Source organism: Nerophis ophidion, linkage group LG16, assembly GCF_033978795.1.
Source record: "Nerophis ophidion isolate RoL-2023_Sa linkage group LG16, RoL_Noph_v1.0, whole genome shotgun sequence".
NCBI classification, from domain to species: domain Eukaryota; kingdom Metazoa; phylum Chordata; class Actinopteri; order Syngnathiformes; family Syngnathidae; genus Nerophis; species Nerophis ophidion.
The window spans coordinates 15227970-15242626 of NC_084626.1; the positions used below are offsets into that span (position 1 = coordinate 15227970).

The following is a 14657-nucleotide window of genomic DNA, read 5'->3' on the forward strand; positions in this document are numbered from 1 at the left end:
TAACTACAAGCTCCATTCACAGAGTCCCATTGCTTTTATGAGCGGTCGAGCGAGTTATAAAAAAAAAAACACACACATATATATATATATATATATATATATATATATATATATAGGGCTTCACGGTGGTAGAGGGGTTAGTGCGTCTGCCTCACAATACGAAGGTCCGGCAGTCCTGGGTTCAAATCCAGGCTCTGGATCTTTCTGTGTGGAGTTTGCATGTTCTCCCCGTGAATGCGTGGGTTCCCTCCGGGTACTCCGGCTTCCTCCCACCTCCAAAGACATGCACCTGGGGATAGGTTGATTGGCGAGACCAAATTGGCCATAGTGTGTGAATGTTGTCTGTCTATCTGTGTTGGCCCTGTGATGAGGTGGCGACTTGTCCAGGGTGTACCCTGCCTTCCGCCCGATTGTAGCTGAGATGGGCGCCAGCGCCCCCCGCGACCCCGAAAGGGAATAAGCGGTAGAAAATGGATGGATGGATGGATATATATATATATATATATATATTTTTTTTTTAAATTTATTTATTTATTTTAAATTTGTGGCGGCCGTAATTCTTTTGTGGCGGGCTGCCACAAATAAATGAATGTGTGGGAAACCCTGATCTGGATTCATGAACTTAATTCTAAACATTTCTTCACAAAAAAATAAATCTTTAACTTCAATATTTATGGACTATGTCCACAAAAAATCTAGCTGTCAACACTGAATATTGCATTGCCGCATTTATTTTTTACATTCATTTTTCATTGAAGTATTATTCAATAAATATATTTATAAAGGATTTTTGAATTGTTGCTATTTTTAGAATATGAAAAAAAAAATCTCACGTACCCCTTGGCATACCTTCAAGTACTCCCAGGGGTACTCATACCCCCATTTGAGAACCCCTGAAATAAGGGATGTCACCGCCTGCCAGATAATGATGGTTTCCATGTATTCTTTTTTTTTATTTTCTGTGTTGGGGTTCTTTAATTTTTTTTTTTGCAAAATAAAACTAAAGAATGTCACAAAGACATACCTTTCATTGTTAGTTTGGCAATACAAATCAGTCCCGCATTTTAAGTTCTAAGTGCGATACTTTGAATTGTATGTTGATATTACTTATCTGGCAACCCAGAACAACATTGTTAGCAAAAGTAAGTCAACAACATGAATTTGGGGGGGAGGGGGGTAGACAATAATGGCGACGACACCACTAGTTAGGATTCAAACAGAATGACGAACTGTAAAAACAAAAGGTAATGTTAAGCAAATACGTAAAGAAGAAAATTACCTTTCTAACGCGACTGAACGTCATTGTCACTTTCCGCGTCACCCATCAAGATGAAGAGTAACCGCATGTAAACACAAAAAGTGTGTACGACAAGACGTCACTCCTCTTTGTTTGTGTCGGTATTTTTATGTGTTAACACTCATTTATACGAGGAAGACACGTTATTTAACGGGGGTGGTGATGTGATTGTGGCGAGCAGAGTTTTTTGTGGCTGTGTTTTAAAAAAAACAAAAACAAAACACATTCCATAGATTATATCGCGAGAAGTGCGCCGACATTCCTGTTTCCTTCCTAGCAACAAGTAAAATGCAACACTTGTTACATTGCTGTAATGTTATTCATCCATCCATCCATTTTCTACCGCTTATTCCCTTTTGGGGTCGCGGGGGGCGCTGGCGCCTATCTCAGCTACAATCCATGTTCAGGCCAAAATATTTCCTCGATTAAAAAGAAACAAAACACTGACACAATGTAGAAAAGTTATTAGTTACTCCAACTGTGTACAAAAGTCATCTTACACCTTCATGAAATAAAGTGCATTAATTATCCATCCATCCATTTTCTACCGCTTATTCCCTTCCGGGGTCGCGGGGGGCGCTGGCGCCTATCTCAGCTACAATCCATGTTCAGGCCAAAATATTTCCTCGATTAAAAAGAAACAAAACACTGACACAATGTAGAAAAGTTATTAGTTACTCCAACTGTGTACAAAAGTCATCTTACACCTTCATGAAATAAAGTGCATTAATTAAAAATAAAAAAAATCATATTGCTGCAGAATGTACTATCAATTCATTGTTTTTCAGATGTATTTATGTTGTTGGTATACTGAATATACAGATAGGATAGACTTATTCATCCCACAATTAGCAAGCATGTCCTATACAATACATCAGTGTTTTTCAACCACTGTGCCGCGGTGCACTAGTGTCTTTCAATGCTTGGAATCTGCATCGTATACTAGTTACTTTGGTCATTTAATTAGTTACTATGGTCATCTAATTAGTTACTATGTTCATCTAATGACTTATTATGGTCACTATGAAATATCTCAGATCGTAAGTGTCACACCTTGGCTTGGTCGTGGATTGTTTCCTCGACGCAGATGAGGATCAGCACGAGCGAGGCGTGGACGTGAGTACATGATATTTATTTAATAAACAAACAACAAAAGGCGCTCACAATGGAGGTACAAAACTTGGCTACACAGTACAAACGTGAAACAAAAACACCTGCTCGATGACATGAAATGATGGACATAAACTAAAGGACGTCGCACAAAAACAATTGGCTATGAACTATAAACAAAGACTTACTTGGACAAAATGAACAGCGTAGCAAGGCATGAAGCAGATAAACGAGGGCGTGAAGGAGGTGCAGCATGGGTATCGTGTGCGAAGATCCCAGAATGAAGACAAGAAAAAGAGTGACTAAAGTAGCTATGATAATTAGTGAAAATAGGTGTGAGGCTGAGGACAGGGACGTGACATGACAGGTGAAAAGTAATGAGCTGGCATGGAGACAAAAACAAACCAGGAAGTGCCAAGACAGAACTTAAATGTCCAAAAAACTAAACATAACCTGACCAAAACCAAAACATAAACTTACAGGCGTGACAGTAAGTGTTTGTTTTTTTTGTTGCATTTGGGTTGCGTTTAGGTTGATTGTAAAATATGTTGTCAATATTCAGTGTTTTATCATTCATAGTTAATATTATAAATCCCACATTTTTTATTTTCTTGTACAGTCTGGGTGTCTCGTTCAGTAAAAAAAAAATCAAATTCCATTCCATTTGTTAAGGCGGGCTGTCATAGCGTTTTAGCTTTCAATCATTATTGTGATATTTTGTATTAGTGTTCCAAAAAATAGATATACCGGCCCCCGGACACAGTTTTTTTTATCTAAATCTGGCCCCCCGAGTAAAATAATTGCCCAGGCCTGGTTTAGATGAAGAATCAATCACAATAGTCAAGAAGGGTTTAGAAAAATGTGTCACGACTGGTGTCTTTTTGTGTCTTTTTCGCCTCTCAGAGGATGTCAAAGTCGACCAGCCTCCCGGTCCATAGCCGCACATGTCTACTACCAGGTGAGAGATGCATGAACAATAGTAGCGTAAAGTAGTATTAGCTCGCTGCTATAAATAATCAGTCTGCGTTAGCGCTTAAGATAACAATATCGTTTATATTTGGTTAATTTTCAGGTCACCACATGTAAATTGAATTTTGTTGGCGGGTCCTGGATGTATTTTTAGAGGGTATAATGTGCACTATAGAGGATTATTGATCTGTTGACTCAGTATTTATGATTTCCATCCATTCATCCATCCATAACCTACCGCTGCTCCCTTTCTGGGGATTTCGAATGCATAAAAAAACAAGCATGTTTTCTTGTCTTACATAAAGATTGTGAATGATTGACAGCACATTTTTTCCAATTTTTTGCACATTTGCGGTATGATGATATGGTTAGATTGCAGAAGCCTTCCCATCCTGACGTCATCCGAACTCGAATCCACATAAATTGATGAAAAAATTCAGGGCAAGAATATTTAAAATGACAGTCTGAAATAGTTGCATTTTGTGATCTTTATTTTTGTCACATACTTTGCGGATTGTACAAACCCTGTTTCCATATGAATTGGGAAATTGTGATGGATGTAAATATAAACAAAATACAATGATTTGCAAAGCATTTCAACACATATTCTGTTGAATATGCTACAAAGACAACATACTTGATGTTCAAACTGATAAACTTTTTTATTTTTTGGAAAGAATCATTAACTTTATAATTTGATTCCAGCCACACCTGACAAAGAAGTTGGGAAAGGTGGCAATAAATACTGATAAAGTTGAGGAATGCTCATCAAACACTTATTTGAAACCTCCCACAGGTGTGCAGGCTAATTGGGAACGGGTCGGTGCCATGATTGGGTATAAAAACTGCTTCCCAAAAAATGCTCAGTCTTTCACAAGAAAGGATGGGGCGAGGTAAACCCCTTTGTCCACAACTGCGTGAGCAAATAGTCAAACAGTTTAAGAACAAAGTTTCTCAAAGTGCAATTGGAAGAAATTTAGGGATTTCAACATCTACGTCCATAATATCATCAAAAGGTTCAGAGAATCTGGAGAAATCACTCCACGTAAGCAGCATGGCCAGAAACCAACATTGAATGACCGTGACCTTGGATCCCTCAGACGGCACTGTATCAAAAACCAACATCAATCTCTAAGGGATCTCACCACATGGGCTCAGGAACACTTCAGAAAACCAATGTCACTAAATACAGTTTGTCGCTACTTCTGTCAGTGTCATGATCCGTGGTCCGGATCATGTTTTGTTTAGTTATGTTCTGTTAGTTTTGGACTCCCTTAGTTCCTTTTTTGTGCACTTTGGGTGTTTGTTTTGGTGCCGGGAGTTGTGCTAGTGGGGTGGCTCGGCTGCGCCCAGCCAGGCAGCAACCTCCGGACCGGCTACCACCACCTGTTCTTCGGTGTGCCAAATCGCAGCCCCCAGCGAGGCAACCTCCGCCAAAGCCAAGGTTAGCGAACTTTTCTGCTACATGGTCAGTACCTGCACCAGGCCGCCAAGCGCCGCCAGTACCTGCACTAGGCCGCCAAGTGCCGCCAGTAGCAGCTCCGCGCCGCCAGTTGCAGCTCCACGCCGCCAGTTGCAGCTCCACGCCGCCAGTTGCAGCTCCACGCCGCCAGTAGCAGCTCCACGCTGCCAAGACCCAAGCCAAGACCCACCACCTGCCGCACCCACGCCTGCCACGACGACGATGCACACAGCTTACACGCCCGCCACGACGACGAAGCGCTCACCTCTTTGTGGCCGTTCCCTGGTTGTCTGCCACGCCAAGTGCGCCCAACTCTTTGTCGGCCACGAACGTGGCCGTTCCCTGGTCGCCCGCCTCGCCAAGTGCAGCGGCGTTCAATGAGTCACCGCCACCTGACTCTCCCTCGCTGGTTGCGGGGACAATTGGTCTGGCGACCCACCGCCAAGTACCCCTCCCACGACTCTAGATCTTGTTTTTTTTTTGTTATTTGGACATCTGGGATCTGTCCATTTTGGGAGGGGGGCTCTGTCATCAGCCATGGTCCGGATCATGTTTGAATAGTTCGGTTAGATTTAGAATCCCTTAGTTCCTGTTTTGTACACTTTGGGTGTTTGTTTTGGTTACCATGGGTGCTAATTGGTTCCACCTGCCTCTGATTCGTGCTCGGCACGTTCACCTGCTGTTGAGCACTAATCAGAGTGCTATTTATTCACGTTGATCACCATAGTCGGTGTGGCTTCATTGTTTGCTATACGCAACTGTTACGTTTTGATGTTCCTGATTTTGCTCCTGAGTTTCCTGTGCTGAGTTTTGCCTTAGTTTCCTTTTTGCTTGTTTTTGGTTTGGTTATGATGTATGATGAATAAATCATCTCCTACCTCATGCTGTCGTCCGGAGCTGTCGGTTCTGCATTCCGGGAGAACAAAGTTCGACCCGACCCCCCACATGTGACAGTAAGTGCAAGTTAAAGCTCTACTATGCAAAGCGAAAGCCATTTATCAACAACATCCAGAAACGCCGCCGGCTGCTCTGGGTCCGAGATCATCTAAGATGGACTGATGCAAAGTGGAAAAGTGTTCTGTGGTCTGACGAGTCCACATTTCAAATTGTCATCTGGACCAAATGGGAAGCGAACCATCCAGACTGTTATCGACGCAAAAGTGCAAAAGCCAGCATCTGTGATGGTATGGGGGTATTAGTGCCCAAGGCATGGGTAACTTACACATCTGTGAAGTTACTATTAATGCTGAAAGGTACGTACAGGTTTTGGAACAACATATGCTGCCATCTAAGCGCCATGTTTTTCATTGGCGCCCCTGCTTATTTCAGCAAGACAATGCCAAGCCACATTCAGCACGTGTTATAACAGCGTGGCTTCATAAAAAAAGAATGCGGGTACTTTCCTGGCTCGCCTGCATTCCAGACCTGTCTCCCATTGAACATGTGTGGCGCATTATGAAGCGTAAAATACGGCAGCGGAGACCGAGGACTGTTGAATGACTGAAGCTCTACATAAAACAAGAATGGGAAAGAATTCCACTTTCAAAGCTTCAACAATTATTTTCAGTTCCTAAAAGTTTATTGAGTTTTGTTAAAAGAAAAGGTGATGTAACAAAGTGGTGAACATGCCCTTTCCCAACTACTTTGGCATGTGTTGCAGCCATCATATTCTAAGTTAATTATTATTTTCCCCCCAAAAAATAAAGTTTATGAGTTTGAACATCAAAATACTTGTCTTTGTAGTGCATTCAATTGAATATGGGTTGAAAAGGATTTGCAAATCATTGTATTCTGTTTATATTTACATCTAACACAATTTCCCAACTTATATGAAAACGGGGTTTGTACATACAATTGTATATGGTTTATTGGAAACAGTGAAACACAATTTACCATTCTAAAGTCAAGTTATTTTTCCATTGTATTGGTACTTTAGGTAATTTGAGTAAATGTCATGTTTTAACTTCCACCTCAGCAAATACTATACTGTGGAGAGGCGGAGCAGACGGGCCGACAGCGGGGTAAGACAAATCGTGGTCCTACCCAAGATGGAGGCCAGGAGGCGGAGTATGCAGCGACGCTCCAAGCACGCCCGGCCTCTCCATTCCGCTGCATACTCCGCCTACTGGCCGCCATCTTGGGCAGGACCACAATTTGTCCTACCCCGCTGTCGGCTAGTCGGCTCCGCCTCTCCACATGTACATTTTAGGGAATTTAGTACACACACATTTAATGGAAACATTGGTTATAACTTGCGGCATTTCAGTTGGTGGAATGTATTATTTTTTTGGAAACCTCTAAATATGTGGGGTTTTTTTTAAATTCAGTGAGGTGTTTCATTATTTTTAATAGTAAGTAATAGTGTAAGTAATTCATATGGTCATTTTTGTTTTACTTGAGTTGAAAGTCAACACTTAGTTCAAATGCATCATGGTGGTGTTTCAAGGTCTGTTCATCAAAATAGGTCCAGAAACTTGTTGCCAAGATTTGCACAAACAATTATCCTAGTAGCTATATTGGCATATTTTAACATGATTAAGATGTATTTAATGGCTTCTATGTAATGTTATGAATGTGCTTTTGTAACACGCCGCATTCATTGCTGAGATGAACCCAAAGGCTATACTACGAGGTAGGCAGAAAATACTTTCAAAAAATATATATATATATAAATAGATCATCTCTTTCTGAAAGAAAACAAATCCAAGTTTGCGAACAGAGAATGTACAAACATTGTGTAACCAGGTGTAAGCATGCCAACAGGAACACATTAAAGAGCAAAAAAAAAAGCAGACACAACGTGTATATTAGAAAAAATGCTGTGGAGAGGCGGGGCTGGAAGTCCGATGGCGAGGCAGGGCACGCCGGAGCCGGGCCCAAGATGGAGGCGTGGACGGCGAGCGGCGAGGCGGGGCGCGCCGGGAGCAACGCCGCAATCGAGATCAGGGTGGGGGGGGCGGCGAGTGGCCCTCCCAAAGAAAAAGTGGTGGAGGAAGAAGAAGAAGAAAAAGAAGTGGTGGTGGAAGAAGAAGAAGAAGAAGAAGAAGAAGAAGAAAAAGAAGAAGTGGTGGTGGAAGAAGAAGAAGAAGAAGAAGAAGAAGTGGTGGTGGAAGAAGAAGAAGAAATGGTGGAAGAAGAAGAAGTGGTGGTGGAAGAAGAAGAAGAAGAAGAAGAAGTGGTGGTGGAAGAAGAAGGAGTGGTGGTGGAAGAAAAAGAAGTGGTGGAAGAAGAAGAAGTGGTGATGGAAGAAGAAAAAATGGCGGTTGGGGAAGCTCGAGGGGAGCGAGAGCAAGAGAGACCACTCTGAAGGAAAACCATTCATGTGTTCGACCGAGGAAAGACAATTGCTGAAAAGCACATAAGGACTTTGCACGATGCCCTGCGATGAGGTGGCGACTTGTCCAGGGTGTACCCCGCCTTCTGCCCGATTGTAGCTGAGATAGGCGCCAGCGCCCCCCGTGACCCCGAAAGGGAATAAGCGGTAGAAAATGGATGGATGGATGGACTTTGCACGATCTATTGAAAAATAAACATTATTGTAAACCTTGAAAAGGAGTGCTGATGTCGGGGACTGGTGGCCAAAAGAACCCGGAAGGAAGCGACTTCCACAATTTGGCGCCCAACGTGGGGCCACCAGAGTCGGGGAAGGACGACCCCCTGACGGCTCTTGCGGCCGTGCTCGAGGAGGTGGCAGCAAGCAGCCGCCAACGACTCGAAGTCCTGTGGGGGATGGCGGACCAGGTGGGCGGGCACGGCCAGGGCCGACGGCCGTCACCATTCACCGCATGGGGGATGAAGAGGACCCCCATGGCTTTTTGGACATTTTTTTGGCAACAGCGAGAGTATGCGCGTGGCAGGAAGATATGTGGGGAGGCAGGGTTCGCCGTCCATGCCTCCATCTTGGGCCGGGCCCGTGCCCTGCCTCGTCGTCGGACTGCGTGCCCCGCCGCTCCACACATGCCAAGGAAGAGTGTTATATAAGTACGCTGACACAATGAATAAATAAATAAGAGAAGTGGAGGCAGCTGAGCATGAGGGGAGGAAATGCAGAGGACTGTGCAAGATGGAAAACAGCAGGTGACATGGATGTAAGAGTCCGGTTGCTTACAGGAAAACGGCGTAGAGAGGCAAGAATAAAAACAGCGATTACACACTACATATATAAGAAAGTACACTAATTAATACACTTTGGTGAAGTTGATGATAGAAATATTAACAAAGTTAACAATATTTGAAGCGTCTTTCCGTAAAAAGGTATTGTAAATGCAGTAAAAGTGCACATGCAGTATTAGTATGGTCTTTTATATTGGCCTGCCTCACGCAGACATGTGCAATTGATTTATTAGCATACTGATTTGCCACACCATAGAAGAAGTTTGCCGAATTTAGTTTTAGTTTTACAAATTTAGACAGATTTGTCAACAATATTTGGGGCCCCAGTGCACATTTTTTTATTTATTATTTTGGAGTTACTACAAATGCATTAGGAAGTAAAAACATATCATATGTCCCATATCAATATGTTTCAACTATAATGTGTAAGAAATGTCAAAAATGTCTTTAATATAATATTGATGCTGAAATTTGACAATTTTGAAGTGTTTTCAGTACAAACCCCGTTTCCATATAAGTTGGGAAATTGTATTAGATGTAAATATAAACAGAATACAATGATTTGCAAATAATTTTCAACCCATATTCAGTTGAATATGCTACAAAGACAACATATTTGATGTTCAAACTGATAAACTTTTTTTTTGCAAATAATCATTAACTTTAGAATTTGATGCCAGCAACACGTGGCAAAGAAGTTGGGAAAGGTGGCAATAAATACAGATAAAATTGAGGAATGCTCATCAAACACTTATATGGAACATCCCCAGGTGTGCAGGCTAATTGGGAAAAGTTGGGTGCCATGATTGGGTATAAAAGCAGCTTCCATGAAATGCTACGTAATTCACAAACAAGGATGGAGAGAGGGTCACCACTTTGTGAGCAAATTGTCAAAGAGTTTTAGTACAATGTTTCTCAACGAGCTATTGCAAGGAATTTAGGGATTATACCATCCACGGTCCGTAAAAATCATTAAAAAGTTCAGAGAATCTGGAGAAACCACTGCATGTAAGCGATGATATTACGGACTTTTGATCCCTCAGGCTGTTCTGCATCAAAAACAGACATCAGTGTGTAAAGGATATTACCACATGGGCTCAGGAACACTTCATAAAACCACTGTCAGTAACTACAGTTGGTCGCTACATCTGTAAGTGCAAGTTAAAACTCTACTATGCAAAGCCAAACCCATTTATCAACAATATCCTGAAACGCCGCCAGCTTGGCTGGAACCGAGCTAATCTAAGATAGACTGTTGCAAAGTGGAAAGGTGTTCTGTTGTCTGACGAGTTCACATTTAAAGTTATATTTGGAAATAGAGGACGTGGTGTCCTCCAGAACAAAGAGGAAAATAACCATTCGGATTGTTATAGGCGCAAAGTTCAAAAGCCAGCATCTGTGATGGTATGGGGGTGTATTAGTGCCAAAGGCATGAGTAACTTACACATCTGTGAAGGCCCCATTAATGCTAAAAGGTACAGACAGATTTTGGAACAACATATGTCGTCATCCAAGCAATGTTATCATGGACACCCCTGCTTGTTTCAGCAAGACAAGTGTTACAACAGCGTGGCTTTGTAAAAAAAAAGAGTGCGGGTACTTTCCTGGCCCACCTGCAGTCCAGACCTGTCTCCTATCGAAAATGTGTGGCGCATTATGAAGCGTAAAATACGACAGCGGAGAACCCGGACTGTTGAGCGACTGAAGCTCTACATAAAACAAGAATGGGAAAGAATTACATTTTTAAAGCTTCAACAATTACTTTCTTCAGTTCCCAAACGTTTATTGAGTGTTGCTAAAAGAAAAGGTGATGTAACACAGTGGTGAACATGTCCTTTCCAAACTACTTTGGCACGTGTTGCAGCCTTGAATTCTAAGTTAATTATTATTTGCAAAAAAAAAAAAAATTATGAGTTTGAACATCCAACATGTTGTCTTTTTAGTGCATTTAATTGAATATGGGTTGAAAAGGATTTGCAAATCATTTTATTCTGTTTATATTTACATCTAACACAATTTCCCAACTCATATGGAAACGGGATAAGTAAGTCCTATTGGGAACATGCCTGTTTGGGTGTGTGTATCTTTAATGCTAATGAGCTATTGAGTGTCTCCAAAAAGCACTATTGTGTATTTTTCTTATCTGCTCTTTTAACACATTGTACGGACTAAAAATGTTGGGTTAAAAAAACAAAACAATTTGAACCCAACTGCTGGTTCATAAACGGACAAACCCCTTATTTGAGTTATTTTAACTCAACATTTTGGGTTAAGTTTTTCAACCCGACTTTTGCATTGAATTATTTAACCAAAAAGCTGAGTTATGTTTACTCAATGTTGGGTTATTCCCAACCAAACTATGGGTTAAATAATTTAACCCAATAATTAAGTTGTGCTAACTCAATGTTGGTTGATTCATAACCCAACTATTGGGTTTATTTTTTTTCACACAAAAGCTGAGTCATGCTCACTACAATGTTGGGTTATTCCCGACCCAAATATTTGGTTGCACAATTTAGCGCTCCATGATTTAATAGTTGGTTAAAAATTATACATTTTACTACTGGTTTGTCCTACTCCTTCCCAACTACTGATCAAAAGTTTTTTTATTCCATTTAAATATACTCAAAAGCAAGAAATTTGTGATATTTTTTTTACAATACTTGCCGTGTATGGCCATAGTAGTCCTATACTGCATGCTCAAATATATTCATGTACATAAGATGTGTGATTGTAAATGTCAATGAGATTAATCCTAAATAAAATTCCCTTCAAGAAAAGAGTAACTTTTTAATAATAAAACAAGCCTTTTAGCCCAAAATGTGTTACTCATTGAAAAACAACCCAAAAATGGTAAATCATTTTGAAAACCCTGAAATTGAGTTAAAATAAAACCCTTACAACCCAAAAAATGGGTTGCTCTTCATAAAAATAACTCAAAAAATTAACCCAACACTAGCAACTCATAAATAGGGTTATCAAAATAACCCAGACTTTTTTAGTGTGTAACTCTCTATATACCCATGTATCACATAAAACAAGGTAACATTAAAGGCCTACTGAAACCCACTACCACCGACCACACGGTCTGATAGTTTATATATCAATGATGAAATATTAACATTGCAACACATGCCAATACGGCCGGTTTAGTTTACTAAATTGCAATTTTAAATTCCCCCCGAGGTATCCTGTTGAAAACGTCGCAGAATGATGATGCTTATGTTGACGCGTGCTTGTGACGTTATTGGTTGGAGCGGACATTTTATCCCAGCACCACTCATGGCTAAAAGTCATCTGCTTTAATCACATAATTACACAGTATTTTAGGCATCTGTGTTGCTGAATCTTTTGCAATTTGTTCAATTAATAATGGAGACTATGAAGAAGAATGCTGTTGGTGGAAAGCGGTGGATTGCAGCTGCCTTTAGTTTGTTACGAAGCTTTAATATGGAACAGAGCGGTTACGCGAACATGTTTCTCTACCACATGTCAAGCAGCAAGTTTTTGGATGAGAACATTGTGATATTAAGTCGGCTCTTACCGGACACTTGAGCGGAGTTTGCGTCCTCCTGCAGCAGCTGTCAAAAAGGCAGCTGTGACTTTCTTGGCTCCTCCATATAGCTTCCCTCAGAGACACTGGCGGTCACCGCAGCCCTCCGACTTTCAGGTATGACTTTATAATCTCACTAAAACACTAGTAACACAATAAGCAGATAAGGGATTTCCCAGAATTATCCTAGTAAATGTGTCTAATAACATCTGAATCGCTCCCACTGCCTTGGCCTTTTTTTTCTTTTTTCTAATGCTTCAGTGTAACTTTCCTAATCCACAAATCTTTCATCCTCGCTGAAATCAATGGGCAAATTGTCGCTTTCTTGGTCCAAATCGCTCTTGCTGCTGGTGGCTATGATTATAAATGATGTGAGGAGCCCTACAACCTGTGACGTCATGCACACATCATGTGCTACTTCCGGTACAGTCAAGGCTTTTTTATTAGCAACCAAAAGTTGCGAACTTTATCGTCAATGTTCTCTACTAAATACTTTCAGCAAAATTATGGCAGAATCGCAAAATGATCAAGTATGACACATAGAAGGGACCTGCTATCCCCGTTTAGATAAGAAAATCTCATTTCAGTAGGCCTTTAAGTCATGGGACGGAAGAACACAAATGTTAGCAAAATTAGCACAAAGTGCTGACGTCACACTTACGCATTTTAACAGCGACCCCATGCTAGATTAGCATATTTATTGACGAAAAGCATGATCAAACTTATCGTTCTATCTGTAGCTGTAGCTCTATTTTGAGATGTGTAGTGAAGCATGTGTTTTTGCACTTTTTCTGTAATCCTGTCGGTTTCCTGTTGCCCTTTGGCTGCAGTTTTGTTTTCACAGATAGGAACATCCTACTTAATGGTGAGGTTTAGCCATTTTAGGTTAAAATGAATAAAAAAAAAAAAAATATTACCATATATAACCTTCTGAGAGCCAGCATCCTGTGCAGTGGACATTTGTGTTTTTTTTTTGCACAACAGGGCCATTTTATCTTGCAAAAATGTGTGACTCTGACTACGTAAATCGACCAAAAACAATTTTCCATTGCAACATAATTTGCCTGCCAAAATATGCACATTTTTATGTGAGAAAATTAGCTCTAGTTGCTGGTGAGAATGCTCACTTTTGTTTGCTGATTGAAGTGAAAGTTTTGGCAGTGTGGACACAATGACCACAGTCTTGCCTGCATGTGGGTCACCAGCGGGTTGAAGCTGCTTGGCAACAGAGGGACTTTTCTCCTCAATGTTGCTTTTGTGTGGCCTGTGGCAAATTGTCTTGCAAATATGTGTGCAAAATGATGTCCCGGCCACCAAGTGAGCGCATGGTTAGAGCCTAATACTGGAGACTTTGAACCTGACGACATCTGCTAGGAGGCGGGTCCCAGGTATTTATTACAACGTATTACAATATTCAGTGTTCATTTTGACAGCAGTTTTTTTAATTTAATTTTAGTCATAGTCTTTTGATGAAAATGTATTTTAGTTTTAGTAATTTTTAGTCATCTAAATTGATTTAGTTTTAGACTAGTTTAAGTAGACTAACTCCCTTAACATTTTAGTCGACTAAAATTACAGTAAATTTTGTCAGTGTTCAGTATACACTAATGCAGTGGTTCTCAAGCTTTTTTCAGTGATGTACCCCCTGTGAACATTTTTTAATTCAAGTACCCCATAATCAGAGCAAATAATTTTTGGTTGAAAAAAAAGAGATAAAGAAGTAAAATACAGCACTATTTCATCAGTTTCTGATTTATTAAATTGTACAACAGTGCAAAATATTGCTCATTTGTAGTGGTCTTTCTTGAACTATTTGGGAAAAAAAAGATATAAAAATAACTAAAAACTTGTTGAAAAATAAACAAGTGATTCAATTATAAATACATATTTCCACACATAGAAGTAATCATCAACTTAAAGTGCCCTCTTTGGGGATTGTAATAGAGATCCATCTGGATTCATGAAATTAATTCTAAACATTTCTTCACAAAAAAATACATCTTTAACATCAATATTTATAGGATATGGCCACAAAAAATCTAGCTGTCAACACTGAATATTGCATTGTTGCATTTCTTTTCACAGTTTATGAACTTACATTCATATTTTGTTGAAGTATTATTCAATAAATGTATTTATAAAGGTTTTTTGAA

General features: G+C 40.4%; 1 protein-coding gene across 4 annotated transcripts in view; it reads right to left on the bottom strand.

The window, feature by feature from the left end:
- LOC133535011 (sodium- and chloride-dependent GABA transporter 2-like) overlaps positions 1 to 14657 on the bottom strand; it is a 94513-nt gene that overhangs the window by 49116 nt on the left and 30740 nt on the right. The window contains exon 1 of one of the 4 annotated variants that reach the window (XM_061874411.1): positions 1280 to 1452. The exons of the other annotated variants lie outside the window; for them this stretch is intronic. The gene's annotated coding sequence lies outside the window, so the exon portion shown is untranslated. Of the gene's footprint in view, positions 1 to 1279; positions 1453 to 14657 lie in introns of those variants that run through there. 4 annotated transcript variants of the gene reach the window in all.